The 11,110-nt window shown below is 38.9% G+C and overlaps 1 long non-coding RNA gene across 1 annotated transcript; it reads right to left on the bottom strand.

Moving 5' to 3' along the window:
* LOC115114583 (uncharacterized) lies at window positions 1–7,349 on the bottom strand. Its single transcript, XR_003861252.2, has 2 exons — window positions 7,163–7,349; window positions 1–3,452 (listed from the first exon to the last, which is right to left on the bottom strand). It is a non-coding gene; the product is annotated as an uncharacterized LOC115114583 (long non-coding RNA).
* Between the last annotated feature and the right edge of the window lie 3,761 nt (window positions 7,350–11,110).

Genomic DNA, 11,110 nt, shown 5'->3' on the forward strand with positions numbered 1-11,110 from the left:
TGCATCGTAATTACTTTTATTATGAAAGGAAAGAGGCTCAAGGAAAGCGTAATACACATTCAAAAGAAGACTCAAACGTTGACAGTGAATACTGTACTGTACCAGATAAATAACAGCAGCATCAACATGTGTAAAGCACTCAACATGCTTGGAGGGGAAATTTTGCAAAAACATGCAAAGACACTTGTGCACAGAAAGGTACCACTAAACTGATACATTGTGATAGGAAAAGACCACAGTTTATCACAAGAACATCACATGTCAAAGTGTGAAAGCACACTCATTTGGTAGGTGTATGACATCTGCTTGAAGTGCATAACATATTTTTCTGTCAGCTATTGACTACCTGTAAACATGCTACTCTATAAGGCATACAGTTAAGGATTTGCCCAAATAAAGAGACACAGACATTGTCCATAAAGGGATAGTCAAAGGTGTGATAATCTGTTCAGATGTAGCACACTGCTAACATGCCATCTGTGGGCAGTGATATGCTTTATTTTATTTCAGATATGAAAATGATATTACATAGAACTATAGCAAGATGCTATCTACAACAGAACTACTGGTATGAATCTTTTTGACTCATTTCCCTAAAATGCTCATCTAGATGTTCATAATTAGGCACAAGTTACGGCACAGTAAACATTTCAATAAACCTCATTTGGTCATTCAGATTTATGACTCTGCATCCTTTCCATAAAAAGTGACAAAGTTGTCTATTTGTAATTTCTTTTGATTGCAGACATTGAATAGTTAACATTTATCCCACTGCTGACATCAAACATCTAAGGCCCATTGAAGCCTCCCAAAAAACAATGAAGTCTCTTTAAAGGATACTTTGAAACATTGTCTACCTTTCTTTCCATGATGGCAAGAAAACAAATAACTTGGGTGACAAAGAAATGGATCTAGATATCAATGGTATGTTATAGGCTGGCTGATGTTAAAGGAAATATCTGTCTTCCAATTTCAAAATGTATCAACCAGCTCAATGAGGGTCAGGGTCTTTGTGAGTGCACAAGGCGCTGGTTGGCATAAATGTAACTACATTTGCTTTTTCTGTGTAAGTGTATTTTTGTTTGAGCAATGCTTGATTGATTGATTGTGCATTTTGTACCTTGGCCAAAGTAGACAATTGAAGTTTTAAAAAATCCACAGGATACACTGTGTATATACTTAGGACCTTGCAGCAAACAAGCAACTTTATAGCTTCAAACAGCATTCAAATGTTTTTCTTGTTCTTACATGGAGTTGAATTCCTTTACTACTATAAGTACACAATTGAAATGTAGGCCTATTTGCAGGAGGAACTGTTGCATAGAGCACCTGTAGCCCTTTCCTGCAGTCGAATGACCAAAAGTGGTCTCATGGGTGGAATGTTATTCATATTTCTCATAATTAATAAAAATTCAGCGTTGCTATGTCAAACGGTTGTGTTATATTTCAGTACTTTGTGATGTCTATAAAATGTAATATTGAGATGAAAACTCAAAATTGAATACATTTCAACTCTATATCTGACATGGTAAAAGTGTCTTATTTTTTAAAACCCATTATGTGTGTGAGGTGTTCACCTTTTTTTCTAAGTCGATTTGTTTAAGACTACCAAGAAAGGTTAAGGGGTGGGGTAGTGAAATGATGCAATAGTAGTGGCAACAAGGTAGCCTGGAGAGTGTCTTCAGGAGATAGATTTGATAGGTGTTACAGCAGGTACCTTAGGTGATGCCTATAGTGTTAGACCATTTGGTAGAAGATGTTCCTTATAAGTGATTCCATACGAAACCAGAACAAACAAAATACGATGATTTGGGGATTTTGAAACATTTCATCCATAGAATGATCCTTTGAAGGAAGGATTGTTGACATATATTTGACAGTTGTATCTAAAAGCATAATTGAGAAATACTGAATCAAAGTTGCCATATTATGGCATTTTTGCCATACCCAGGCCTCCTTTAAGACTCCATAATGTTTCATCTGTAGATGCTAAAAAGCAAAAATTGGTGTCATATGTAACTTTAACGCTTGCTCTGTAATATGAGTATTATTATGATTTCAGTAACATTTTTGTACATTCATTTATGAATATTGAAAAATAGAAACATGAATATAGAAACAAATATGTATTTGGCAAATGTTTCAATATATTGTTGAACATAATATACTCTAGGGGCATATCAAAGTGGGATCTCTGCTAGTTTAACTTTATGGCCCATTTTATATAGAGAAATTGGCACAGCAGACAACGTAACCAATCCCAGCCCTCCTTTTACTTGCATCATTGCACCTCATGCAAATCACCAGCAGAGGCCGACCATTTTGAATCCATTTTAGTAATGTTAACAAACTGGATCATAACTATAAAAGTAGCATAGATCCCACTCTGGAACTTTGATATGCCCGTAGAGCAGTTGTGTCAAACTCATTCCACCGAGGGCCGAGTGTCTGCAAGTTTTTGGTTTTTCCTTTCAATTAAGAGAGTTCCTTATGTGGGAGGGCCGTAGAGTATTATGTTCAACAATATCACGAAAAATGTGCCAAATCAAAAATGTTGTTTTTTCAATATTCAGGTTTTTATTTTTCAACATTCATAAAAAATTAAAATTAAAAATGCTACTCATATTACAGAGCAAGCGGTAAAGCTTAATATTACACCAATTTTCATCTTTGCAGCCCATACAGATGAAACATTATGGTGTATTTTAGGAGGCCTGAGGAAGGCCAAAATGTCATAAATATGACAACTTTGATCAATTATTTCTCAATTATGCTTTTAGATACAAATGTCAAATATATGTCAACAATCATTCTTCCAAAGGACCATTCTATGGATGAAATCTTATTTTTTTTAAATCAGCAAAATTATGGCCTTTTTCCCTCCTGGTTTCGTATGGAATCACTCGTATGTGTTGTCATTAAGGTAATAAGGACTGGCTATTACTGCTCATGACTGTCATAATTGGTGAAGGAATTGATATAACATGTTTCAATAGAGCAGACAAAGGCCTTAGGTGATGCATGCTCGAAGGCTGCATCTAATACAAAGAGGTCCCTGGTGGTTTGGCACCGGCAGTCATACAGCATGTGGTCCTTGGGCAAAATGGATTAACAAAGTTGCTCCTCGAGCATTGCAATAGTTGACAGTGCTTCAACTGAAAAACAGTGTCGAGGGAGCTCCTTAGGTCCTCCTTAGACAATGCGGTAGTCAAACGTGTCCTTCTCTGTGTGGTCTGTCCAGTTGGAGGAGGGCATGCTGCGGTATGGGTCCAGAAGGATGCGGAAGCAGCGCACGATGAGCAAGGCCAGGGCGATGAAGAGGAGGAGGACGAAGACAAAGGCAGCCTTCCCCTCAGACATCCTGGACCCCTCATCCATCTCGTCACTGCTCCTCCTGCCTTCCTCAGACAATCACTTACAGATGTGGGAAGATACTGGAGCACTGGTGGCTCCTGTAGTGAAAGCCAAACCAATCAAATATGAGTAAATGCATTGTATATAATCAGTGGCGAGCCGTCATTCAGGGCAGGTGGGGTTTGCCTGTTTTGCATGTTATTTTGGTATTAATACGTGTCACATATCAGTTTGCAAACAATGTAAAATATATATATTTGAGTTTGTTTTCTTGAGTAAGGCAGCTCCAAAATGCAGGTGTTTCAGCCTAGCTTAGTGCTTTCTGTGGTGGTGGGGCAAGCCAGCTGAAAATACGGAGTGTTGCGCCATGATTGGCTCAGTGTTCGGTCACTCATGGGGACACAACGTTACCGCCAAGTCTAAGGGTAGATATAGGATATTCTAGCCCCTTGGGTGTTGCCATAGAGTTGAAGTGCCCATCCAAGAAGGCTCAAGGTCATTGGCCACAGATAAAATGATGTCAAATCATGTTATACAGTAGCTTTGATTGGACTGATCATGTCAACATCATACTTTACAAATCTTCACTAGCAGTCATCATGATGAACGGAACAGCAGGTAGTCTAGTGGTTAGAGTGTTGAACTAGTAAATTAAAGGATGCAAGATCAAATCCCCGAGGTAAAAATATGTCGTTCTGCCCCTGAACTGTTCCTAGGCCATCATTGAAAATAAGAATTTGTTCATAACTGACTTGCCTAGTTAAATAAATAAATGAATCAAGTTGACAATCTACTGGCTAATCCTAAATAATTAAATAATGAAGAGAAAGTATAGATAAAACGCATCGGTGCTCATCGGCCATTGGACATAAACATTACACAACAAGCTGGAAATCGCAAATTCAACAATGAGTGGTTTGGAAGGAATCATTAGCTAACTGCAAGCATTGCAAAGCAATCATTAGCCTGCTATTCAGTGGAGTGGCTGTGTGGTTCCAAGTCTAAGATTAGTTTAAAATTATACACATTGGCCATGCTGTCAATGAAGCAAGATTTGTGCCGCGCTCAAAACAACTGTTAACTCGGAACTGCAAAATCTGACTTTAGTGAGTTCAAGACAACTGGGAACTCGGGAAAAATTAGTTACGACAGGGAAAATACGTTTGGAACTTTCATCCAACTCGGAATTGTAAATCCGGAACTCGGGCCTCTTTCTAGAGCTACGACCTGAAGATCACTGATGTCATCATGATTCAAAGTTTCCAGTTGTCTTGAAAGCATCCTAAATCCAGAGAATGCCAGAATTTTATGACAAAGTTTGATGACAAAATATTCCCATGAAGGACCGCCATGTTCCTGTTCAAGTGAGCACAGCACAACAAGGTGAGTCCTAAAATGTCTTGTATGCTGCTGCATAAATGATTTAATATGCCAGGAAGATATTTTTACTGTAGCTAAGAAAGTAATAAAGTAATAAACTAAGTGTATGTTGTGTAGTAAGCTGTTAGTAGCCCATGTGCCTCACCCTAATAATTTTGCCTACTGTTCTGACTTGGTGGTAGCCTATAACTTGTTTTTGAGAAATGTAATCCTTGAATATTGTAAGAGCTTTCATTGTCTGCTTATATGCCCCCTTCATTTATCCTACGGTTCTGACTTGGTGTACAGGGAGAACACTGTAAGAACGGCCCGTGTTCTGAATTCGGTCTCTGTACATTTCAAAAGTGCTGAACAAATAGTTATATCGACTACGTCCGTCCTAGCTCGCTCATTAGTCTTAATCGAAATTACGGATTGCCTCTGATCCGCTTGTCGACCCCGCTATGCCATAGATTGTACATCTCAATTGTCAGTAGAAACCACATTTGTTTAAGAAAATCAGCCATATCAGCTGTTTTTTTAAAGGCAGCAAATAAGGCTGAATTAACTGTTTCGCTGCCAGACAAGGCTCCGCTGATAGCCAGGTGTAGCAGTGGTATAGTGCAATTAATGTATATTTTAGTGTTGTGTAGTGGCTTTGCTGGCATGTATCCCACTTTCTTTTTTTTGCCCCACCAAGATTTACATGCTAAAATCACCACAATGCTTTACAGTGGAAATACAAATGTATTTTAGATTCTTTCTTGGTCTACTAATGTAGAGGCTAGGGAAGAATAGTAAATACTTGCAAGGGTAAAAAGTATTCTAACTACTGGCTTGCCTACATCAGAACACTGCAACATGGCCATGTAATAGGACAAGCCAAGCGGGGGCAGCAAACACAATGCCAGCAGAGTGTGTGGTAACACTCTTAAACTGGAGCAGGGTGGCTCCCTGTTGCTTTGAATGGTTCAGGCTCTGAGCAGCAGCATTGTGTAAGAGTGTTTTGCTCTCTCGACTGTGAGCTTTAAGAGGCTCTTTTGGGCTGGATTTAGGCCTCATGGTTCTGTAAGCGTTATGCGTTGTCACAGAGATTGAGAACGTCACCTGGGAGGGGATGACAGGCAAAGCCGGTAGTGTTATGTGATGGCTTATGGTGAGGAGGAAGACGAAAGAGCCCTTTGTTCTAGACATATCTCTGGAAGTGACTCTCGGGAGAGAAGCCTTCAACCCTGCTTCTCTGTGATGGGCAGAGGATGAACATCCTGTAATCCATCACACTTAGGGCTCAAGAATGATATTTCACCCTGCTGACTTATAGTGTTGCCAGAGGAAAGTGACAAGTGATGTAGCAGTAAGCACAGCTGAAGGAAAAGGAACCAAAATGATTTTTTGTCTGGTTTACGGTTTTAAAAAAAAAAAAAAAAATCGGTCTGATGTAAATCGATATTAGTTAATACAATATACTTGTTGATGAATGTAAGCTAATATCCATTTCTTACCATGATGAAATTAATCATTTAGACTACAAAAAAAGAGAACATGTTTAAGCAGTGCTTTTGATATAGGCTACCTCCTCCAGTTCTTTAATTCTGTCCCTTCAAGGTACTATTGTTGAGCAATTAAGTCTAGCAACCACATTTTACTCTGCTGATTGTTGTTAGGCAATATAAAATCAAGTCTCCTCACATTTACTTGACCTTTTTGCATTGTCATTGCATTATGGACGCCTCAGTTACACAAAGAATCAAGGAGGCAGTTGACACATTAAAGAATATGATTGTTCATGCCTGTGTAGACATGGACAGAGTTGACTATCAAAGTGCCAAGAGAATGAGTTTTGTTTTGATTTATGATTTTATTCTACAGCTGACTTCTAGTGTCATTTTATAGGGTGGGCTGTGAACAGCATTAATTAAATATGTTTTTATTAGTCAAACTGGAGAGAATAATACTTTTATATGAGGGGTTCCATACGTTTTGTTACTGATTCTACAGTGTCGAGAATATATCTCATAACAAACAAATACTTGCCTGGGATCTACTGACTTCTGAAATAATGTAACAGAATGGCACGTGTTGCGCATTGACAAGCCACACCATTTTGATAATAGAAAACAGCTATATTTAGAAAACAGGACACACCCTTAAATACATGTTTATTTTCAGATGTTTTGTAAGAGTTTATAGACTATTACAATAACAATCGATATCAGAACATATTCTATCAGTGCGACATTGGGAAATTAAAAGGAAAATTAAAGGCATTCTCTCGCCTGCGCGCAGGTGCCAAAATGATAATACACAAAAATAGGCAAGTTTGTCTCTTTAATGTCACTCAATGAGCAGCATGCCATTAAAATGCTAAAATAAATTACCAAAACATCACTCAAAATAATTTATGTATTAGGCCTACTTTAGACTAGTGAGAAGATGGAGTGACGCTTACCTGTTGTATCAGAAGAGCGCGGGAAATTCCGTCAGCGCGCGCACCAAAGGCAATACATTTATGAATAGCGTAATATTTTTCAGTATTTTGCGAGAAAAACAATAACAAGCATTTTATCTAAAACATACCCATTTTCATTATCTTTCTTTCAAGCTGTTAATATTTCTGCCTGCTCATCCACCCAGAGCTTTTGTCGTCCCCCTCACTCACTCCCACCAAAGCGATGTAGTAGGCTATCTCGTCGCCAGTGGCAACCTGTTGCCATAGTAATCCATCCGTACAGGTGTAAGTGCACGAGAGAAAGCAAGGTGTGGTTCTGTCTGTGTGTTTCATGACATAGCAAATTGATAAGCTTCTGTTTGAGACATATACGACTAACTGGTTCTTCCACAACCTCATTGTTAGATAATTATTGCAAAATGTGCAGAATATCGCAATAGATAGAGATAACACATCGAAAAGACTACATTCTGGCCTTTGATTTAAAACATTTTTTTTTTAAACTTCGCTGGAAGAAACATGTAGAAAAACCTTGCACAGACTCGTATCTTGGTTTTGACTCATATCCCATTCCCTGAGTCCCACAGATAGTCCAGGCTACCAAACTATTGCCTAATATCCGAATTATTTTTCATAAAAAACAATGATGACCATGCAAGTCAGTTTCCTAATGGTCTGTGAGTAATAGGCTACAATAGACATACCTCAGTGGTAAAATGTGACTGAATTACTTGATTCATAAAATAAGCAGACCGATGAACATGATTTGCTCTGAGCCAGACATCAAGCATTTAGTCTTCCACATTTAAGAATGACGGGTCAGACTGCTTGCAAAAACCAAATCACCATTGTTGTTCACTAATCTAAAACTCACTGATGGGCCTGGCATACAAAGCACCACAGAGCTCTCTGGTGGTTATTTTATGCATTGCAGTTCAAAGCACACAATGGAGACTCTCAATGTACAAAACAGGAACCTTTGCTCTTTACATGACATATACTGACCAGGTGAATCCAGGTGAAAGCTATGATCCTCTATTGATGTCAGCTATTAAATATACTTCAATCAGTGTAGAGGAAGGGAAGGAGACAGGACAAAGAAGGATTTTTAAGCCTTGAGACAATTGAGACATGGATTGAGATGTGTGCAATTCAGAGGGTGAATGGGCAAGACAAAATATGTAAGTGCCTTTGAACGGGGTATGGTAGTAGGTTCCAGGCGCACTGATTTGAGTGTGTCAAGAACTGCAACGCTGCAACAGTTTCCCTTGTGTATCAAGAATGGTCTACCACCAAAAGGACATCCAGCCAACTTGACACAACTGTGGGAAACAGCCTCAATTCATGCCCCAATGAATTGAGGCTGTTCTGACTGCAAAAGGGGGTGCAACTCAATATTAGTAAGGTGTTCCTCATATTTTCTGTACACTCAGTGTATAAGAATATACTGTATAACCTGGTATTGAGCCTCAGGCGTTTAGTTACCGGACAGCGATGGGCCGATACCAGTGCTGCCATTGGCTCAAAGGGACGCTGAATCTCAATAAATCTACACCCTCACTGCATGCAGGCTATTATTATGCAAAAACAATACACGTATAGGTAAACAATATTTTTTTTATGTTTAAGTAAGAATCAAAGATGTACTCATTCGTTGATCCCTATGGAAGTTCCACTGTTAACACTTTGGGGATTTGTAGCCGCTGACTGTGTCTTGCTTTCTTTCCAAAAGAGAACTGAAAACAGTCTTTGATTGCCTACCCTCCAATTAGTAGACATTCTCACTTCATGTTCTTTTCTGGAAATGAATTGAAATGAACACCGCTCATATCAAACACCATTTGCATAGTTCATTCAAGAAGCTATATACTCAAGAAGCTGGCGACATTTGACCGTAACACTTTAGTTCACACGCCAAAAACAAACCCATATGAATTTACATTTGAAAGAGGAGCATAAAAAATATATTTTACCCAGGGGGAAGGTGGTTGCAGAACAGATGAAACCATTTTCAAACATGCACTCAGGCCATCCCTTGATAGATGCTTTTCATGTTGGCTACATAGCTTACAGAGCTTTAAGGTCAAATTTCTACGGAGAAATGAGTGGGCACATGTGCACACCCATACACTCTCATGTGAAACACCCCCCCCCCACACACACACACACTCTCATGTGAAACACCCCCCGCCCCACACACACACACACACACACACACACACACGAGGCTGCTGAGGGGAGGACGGCTCATAATGGCTAGAATTGAGTGTATGGAATTGTATCATGCACATGGAAACCATATTTTTGATGAGTTCAATACCATTCCATTTATTCCATTCCAGCCGTTACTATGAGCCCATCCTCCCCAATTACAGATTTTAAAAAATCCCTTTGGTGCAATTTTCACAAGTATGTGGTACATTTTTACAACTCTTAGTACAAAATCTATAAAGCAGTTGTTCAAAACTCTAAGCACATTTTCAATTGACTAAGGCCTTAGATTTCATCAGATCAAGCGCTAACCGGCGATAGCCGACACCCATAGCTGATATTTTGGCTGTGTCATAGCTGATGTTTTGGATGTGTCGGAGGTGTAACTGCATTGGACCTGTCAAAATCTGTAAGCAGCTGCTGTTGATCATCGTCACAAAGCCATAGGCCTACCCCTCCCGGCTGACATCTGATTGAACAACACACAAAATCATACAGTCACTTTTTCACCAAACTTAATCAGTGTTTCAGAAATACATGTTTCACATTGCAATACATGTTCATATAAAGTAATTGCCTTTTACAATGCAATGCTCACATTACTTTTGATATGATATTACTTAATCCGAATGCTCTTTAATGATGATCACTTAAACGTTAGGTGAACCTATAGATTTGACATGTAAACTGGTTTGTCTACTACAGATTTTGAGAACAACAATGAAAATGTATGTCTATAAAGTAGAAACATAAAAAGTATGATATATACTCCAATGAACTATAATAGGTTAAAGGGTGACTGTTATGATTTTACTAGTTTTCAAAAAAGTATATTGAAAAGAGCAGAGATGTACTGTTCATAACAAATCCAATCAAATGAAAAGTGTTTTGGTTACACAGATTAGCAGATGTTACAGCAGGTGCAGCAAAATGTTTGTGTTCCTACAGTGCATTAATACAATGTCAATACAGTACAGTATACTGTAATATAAGCCATTTAAATAGCAGAAACTTTCATCCAAAGTGACAACAGTCCACACATTTTGGTGTTTGACCCCAGTGGGAATCGAACCCACAGCTCAGGTGTTGCTAATTCCATGCTCTTATGAACTGAGACACGTACAGGACCACAACAATACATACGTACAATACTGTAAAATACAACACACGATTACAATTCAGGTGGAAGATGTAAGACTTCAATCCCCATGAGCGTACCACTCTCCTTCAGGCCATGGATGATGAGGACACAATGATTTCAATCCAGACCAGTCAGGCTTGGATTAGCCATGCCAAAAGGCTTTTCCCCAACTACTTTTACTGTGATGTTGATGACAACCTATGAACCTATGGCCAAATGCTCAAGACATGCTTGATGCAATGGTGCCTGCTAATCATTGCTTCTTTAATTTGATAACATTGTGAAAGATGTCTTGAGTGATGACACCTTTGATCACACATGGGATAGACATTTTGTACATTTGATGTTCAGTCAATTTTAATGGGTAGTGCAAGTGTATTGAAATACGATCATTGTCACACCCTAATCTGTTTTACTGGTCTTTGTGATTGTTTTCACACCCCTCCAGGTGTCAACCATCTTCCCCATTATCCTGTGTATTTACACCTGTGTTCTCCGTTTGTCTGTTGCCAGTTTGTTTTGTTTCGTCAAGCCTACCAGCGTTTTTCCCTCTGCTCCGGTCTCTCGATTGTTCCTGATTCCTAGGTTTCCCGGTG

The sequence above is a fragment of the Oncorhynchus nerka genome, linkage group LG3 (assembly GCF_034236695.1).
Source record: "Oncorhynchus nerka isolate Pitt River linkage group LG3, Oner_Uvic_2.0, whole genome shotgun sequence".
In the NCBI taxonomy this organism is placed as follows: domain Eukaryota; kingdom Metazoa; phylum Chordata; class Actinopteri; order Salmoniformes; family Salmonidae; genus Oncorhynchus; species Oncorhynchus nerka.